Raw genomic sequence first — 6,240 nt, forward strand, 5'->3', positions numbered from 1 at the left:
GTGCCCAGGCTCGATTCCCTGCTGGGTCGGAGATTTTCTCAGGTCGTGGACTGGGTGTTGTGTTGTCCTTACCGTCATTTCATTCTCATCACCGGCACGCAAGTCGGCCAGGGTGGCGTCGACTGAAACAAGGCTTGCACACGGTGGTCGAACTTCCTCGGATGGGGTCTCCTGAGCAACGATGTCATACGATCATTTCGTATTTTTATCGAATTCATCATCATTTCAAACCTGTGCTACCAGTGTTTGTTCCGCTATCATATAATCATACAATAAAGGATCCTTCCTTCTATGTATTCGCAATACATTACATTTGTCTATGTTAAGGGACAGTTGCCACTCCCTGCACCAAGTGCCTATCCGCTGCAGATCTTCCTGCATTTCGCTACAATTTTCTAATGCTGCAACTTCTCTGTATACTACAGCATCATCCACGAAAAGCCGCATGGGACTTCCGACACCATCTACTAGGTCATTTATATATATTGTGAAAAGCAATGGGCCCGCATCTCGTGGTCGTGCGGTAGCGTCCTCGCTTCCCACGCCCGGGTTCCCGGGTTCGATTCCCGGCGGGGTCAGGGATTTTCTCTGCCTCGTGATGGCTGGGTGTTGTGTGTTGTCCTTAGGTTAGTTAGGTTTAAGTAGTTCTAAGTTCTAGGGGACTGATGACCATAGATGTTAAGTCCCATAGTGCTCAGAGCCATTTGAACCATTTTTTTGAAAAGCAATGGTCCCATAACACTCCCCTGTGGCACGACAGAGGTTACTTTAACGTCTGTAGACGTCTCTCCATTGATAACAACATGTTGTGTTCTGTCTGCTAAAAACTCTTCAATCCAGCCACACAGCTGGTCTGATATTCCGTAGGCTCTTACTTTGTTTATCAGGCGACAGTGCGGAACTGTATCGAACGCCTTCCGGAAGTCAAGAAAAATAGCATCTACCTGGGAGCCTGTATCTAATATTTTCTGGGTCTCATGAACAAATAAAGCGAGTTGGGTCTCACACGATCGCTGTTACCGGAATCCATGTTGATTCCTACATAGCAGATTCTGGGTTTCCAAAAACGACATGATACTCGAGCAAAAAACATGTTCTAAAATTCTACAACAGATCGACGTCAGAGATATAGGTCTATAGTTTTGCGCATCTGCTCGACGACCCTTCTTGAAGACTGGGACTACCTGTGCTCTTTTCCAATCATTTGGAACCTTCCGTTCCTCTAGAAACTTGCGGTACACGGCTGTTAGAAGGGGGCCAAGTTCTTTCGCGTACTCTGTGTAGAATCGAATTGGTTTCCCGTCAGGTCCAGTGGACTTTCCGCTGTTGAGTGATTCCAGTTGCTTTTCTATTCCTTGGACACTTATTTCGATGTCAGCCATTTTTTCGTTTGTGCGAGGATTTAGAGAAGGCTGCCGGACCAGCCCCGCAAGGGCTTCCCCGTCAATGACGCCAAACACTCATTTTCATTTCACTGCCATAGATTGTCAGCGTTTTGGCTGATCAGGTCCGCCCCATGGCACTATGTTTGTTCTGCATTGGTGACACTGGGTTCCAAGACGACGGAGTCACAGTACACAGCTCACCATCCTTCAGGACTGCCATTGTGAGCACGAGGATGAACTGTCACATCACCCCTGGCCACCGCGGTCACAAGATCTCAATATTATTGAGCCTTTTTGGTCTACCTTAGATAAGAAGGTGCATGATCGTTACCCACCAATATAATCGTTATCTCAACTTGCCTCCGTTTTGCTGGAAGAATGGAATAAGAATCCCCTGAAAACCATACAGGAAGTATTTAGCTCCCCTGAGACGACTGTAAGCTCTTTTGAATGCCAACAGCTATCCTGCAAATTACTGGACATGGTTATGTATAGCGTTTTCAGTGTTTCCATATTCTTACCCACACCCCATAAATGTAGCTTTTTCTAACATTTTATTATTTGTTATTTAACAGCAACAGGTTTCTACGTAACAAAAATGGTTCAAATGGCCCTGAGCACTATGGGACTTAACATCTGTGGTCATCAGTCCCCTAGAACTTAGAACTACTTAAACCCAACTAACCTAAGGACATCACACACATCCATGCCCGAGGCAGGATTCGAACCTGCGACCGTAGCAGTCGCGCGGTTCCGGACTGAGAGCCTAGAATTCTACGTAACATCTATACTGGATGAACGATAGACAGGAAACGATAAACATTTAAATTTCTCGACATCGGTACCACATAGATATTCGGTCCTTTCTGAAGTGGCAACTTCCGGCCCGCACCTGGCTAAACTTGTGCTCATAATATTGCACAAAACTAACTTCCCCTATCCTAAACGGTGGTGCCGCTACAATTCAGACAGAACTGCAAATTACTGTGCTGTAACTTCAGTTGTTCGGACGGTTATCACCAATTGACCGATGTTGCTGATTGGTGGAAGAGGTGTGAGATGTACGTCAAGTAAGAAAACATAATAGCTGTTTATACACGTCGACAAGAATAGCCGCTCACAGGCGGCTGATGGCAGCACTAGCAGTGAAGCGTACAAAAAGGGTGTTGGGGAGACGCAGAAATGAGTGCAGTTGTCGTCGTAATGCGGAAACGGAGCGATTTATCTGACGTCCAGAAGGGCACGATCATTGGCTTTTGGAGATGGCTGGAAACATTTCCCAAATGGCATAAGCTTTAAAGCATTTGTATGCTGCCGTGGTTGAAATATACTGCGCATGGCAAAATGGCGCTATCCAAAACCGGAGCCGAGGCAACTGCGCTGAACCAAGGGCCTTATATGACATGGGTGAACGACAGCTGCAGGAATCTGTACGGGCTGAGAGACATTCAGCGGATCACCCAGATGGACCACGGGGCTACCAATGGTGTTTTCCGAACGACAGGTTACCGAATGTTGCTCCATATAGACCTCCGCAGTAGGTGTCACTTTCTTGCACCATAGCCGACTGCTCTTCTCTGCGACGACGGCTGGAATTTGCACGCCAGTTCCACAACAGGACTTCCACCAAGTGGTGACAGGTGGCCTTTTCAGACGACAAATGTCGTTGGCATGTCGGAAGAATCTAGGCCGGAGGAGAGAGTGTTATGGTCTGGGAATGTTATCAACGCATTTTCTGGGTGGCCTCGTCACTCTCGAAGGCACAATGTATCAGCTCGGGTATGCATTAGTCCTTGAGGGCCATGTCCACTCCTAAATGCTGCTTATTTTTCCTCCGCACGATGGCATTTACCAGTAGGACAATGCAATGTGTGACACAGCTCAAAGTGTACATACATGATTCGAAGAGCTCCAGGTTGAGCTTACCGCACTCCCCTGGCCACCAGACGTCCTGGATCTAAAGTCAATCAAAAGTCTGTAGGACAACCTCGATCTGGCTGCACCCACCATGGGCCCTCAATGGATAAACCTAGCGCAGCCAGCCGCAGCACTGCACTGGAGCCAACATAACTCCACACCCTATCGATGTCTTCCAGAACCTCACTGAGTCCTTCCTGTACGTCTCTTAGTGGACCTCTCTGCAAAGGTTGTCACATTAATGCGATTGGGCAGTGCACTACTTTAAAACCAACTGATCACGTACAAAGACAGAGGAAATTGTTCAGTTAACCTGTTGTGATTCAACATCTCTTAACAGCTTAGTCGTCGACAGGGCGATAAACCCTAATCTCTCTTCCCGTAGTGATTCAACAATAACTTGAAATGAGACTTTTATCGCTGACAGATATTTTCGACAGGCTTGCAATTCCAGTCTTGAGGACACTCACCAATCTAATGACTGAAGAAGACGTCGGTATCTTTATCAAAATTGTCGTAGAAATGTAAAAACGGTGACTGGAATGGATCTTGCAGTATACAGGATGTTACAAAAAGGTACGGCCAAACTTTCAGGAAACATTCCTCACACACAAAGAAAGAAAATATGTTATGTGGACGTGTGTCCGGAAACCATTACTTTCTATGTTAGAGCTCATTTTATTACTTCTCTTCAAATCACATTAATCATGGAATGGAAACACACAGCAACAGAACGTACCAGCGTGACTTCAAACACTTTGTTACAGGAAATGTTCGAAATGTCCCCCGTTAGCGAGGATATATGCATCCACCCTCCGTCACATGGAATCCCTGATGCGCTGATGCAGCCCTGGAGAATGGCGTATTGTATCACAGCCGTCCACAATACGAGCACGAAGAGTCTCTACATTTGGTACCGGGGTTGCGTAGACAAGAGCTTTCAAATGCCCCATAAATGAAAGTCGAGAGGGTTGAGGTCAGGAGAGCGTGGAGGCCATGGAATTGGTCCGCCTCTACCAATCCAACGGTCACCGAATCTGTTGTTGAGAAGCGTACGAACACTTCGACTGAAATGTGCAGGAGCTCCATCGTGCATGAACCACATGTTGTGTCGTACTTGTAAAGGCACATGTTCTAGCAGCACAGGTAGAGTATCCCGTATGAAATCATGATAACGTGCTCCATTGAGCGTAGGTGGACGTAACTAAAATGAACTCTAACATGGAAATTAAGCGTTTTCGGACACATGTCCACATAACATCTTTTCTTTATTTGTGAGTGAGGAATGTTTCCTGAAAGTTTGGCCGTACCTTTTGGTAACACCCTGTATAGTTATCGTGTATGGAACTCACTCGAGAGTATTGTCTCGCGTTGGTGTGGTTAGTGTTCAGTTTATTTGCTGTTCCTTCATGAATGCACCACCCGTAGGAAAGCAAGCATATAGGCTGGAATGTGTTAAAATGGTTCAAATGGCTCTAAGCACTATGGGACTTAACATCTGAGGTCTTCGGTCCCCTAGACTTAGAACTACTTCAACTTAACTAACCTATTTAAGCCTAACTAACCTAAGGACGTCACACACATCCAAGCCCCAGGCAGGATTCGAACCTGCGACCGCAGCAGCAGCGCAGTTCCGGAATGAAGTGCCTAGAACCCCATCGGTCACGCGGCCGACCTGGAATTAGTACTTGTAACTCGGAGAAATAGCACTCAGGCAAAGTTGGTTCATTTCTGATTCTGTGTTAGGTTACCAGGAGATGGGGAATGAGTGAGTGAGTGAGTGAGTGTGTTAGTTAGATGTTCTAGCGATCATTTTAATGATTCTTTTATAGAAATGATGTGAAACGAGTCAGTTTACAGCATATGTACACATGATTATTGTTAATATTAGCCGGCCGCGGTGGTCTAGCGGTTCTAGGCGCTCAGTCCGGAACCGCGCTACTGCTACGGTCGCAGGTTCGAATCCTGCCTCGGGCATGGATGTGTGTGATGTCCTTAGGTTAGTTAGGTTTAAGTAGTTCTAAGTTCTAGGGGACTGATGACCACAGATTTTAAGTCCCATAGTGCTCAGAGCCATTTGAACCATTTGAACTTGTTAATATTAATGAACATATTTTTAGTCCTACTCATGCAACTAAACTTTTTTTGTGAAAGGATCTCTGCTATTCATTGTTCTGTCTAGTCTAAATCAGTTATTTGGTATGGTAATGAATTCAGCACTGAATATATACCACCAGATTCAGAGGCATCCAGTTCTGGTCACTGGCTTTCTTACTTTCATGTTATTCTATTACTTTACAATTAACAGTTACTTGTATTTGGATGCATTTACCAGCATAAAGTGCATAATGAACACAATGGTGGTTGATAAATTCTACATTGTTAGGTAGCGTGATAAAACAGCTTCGTAGACCAAGAAATGGCAATAAAAATAAAAAAACTCCAAGCAACATTTTTCATGTGACCATTGATGGAAGAAGTGAAATACGAGCGCGCGTTGAAATTAAATGCCTCCGATTTTTTTTATTTGAAAACTCATAAGGATTTTCAAATAAAACAAACATTATTAATAGTGTACGTTTTTATCCTTTGCCCGCATCTCGTGGTCGTGCGGTAGCGTTCTCGCTTCCCACGCCCGGGTTCCGGGTTCGATTCCCGGCGGGGTCAGGGATTTTCTCTGCCTCGTGATGGCTGGGTGTTCGGTGATGTCCTTAGGTTAGTTAGGTTTAAGTAGTTCTAAGTTCTAGGGGACTGATGACCATAGATGTTAAGTCCCATAGTGCTCAGAGCCATTTGGACCATTTTTTTTTTTTTTTTTATCCTTCATGACTACTTATTTGCAGCCCTCTTCCGCTAGAGGTCTCCGAACTGTAGTGTAACATGACGTTGTGTAACATAATTATGTCGGTGCCTGAGAAACAGTGTGCGTTAATAGAGT

Source organism: Schistocerca americana, chromosome 6 (genome assembly GCF_021461395.2).
Source record: "Schistocerca americana isolate TAMUIC-IGC-003095 chromosome 6, iqSchAmer2.1, whole genome shotgun sequence".
Taxonomy (NCBI): Eukaryota; Metazoa; Arthropoda; class Insecta; order Orthoptera; family Acrididae; genus Schistocerca; species Schistocerca americana.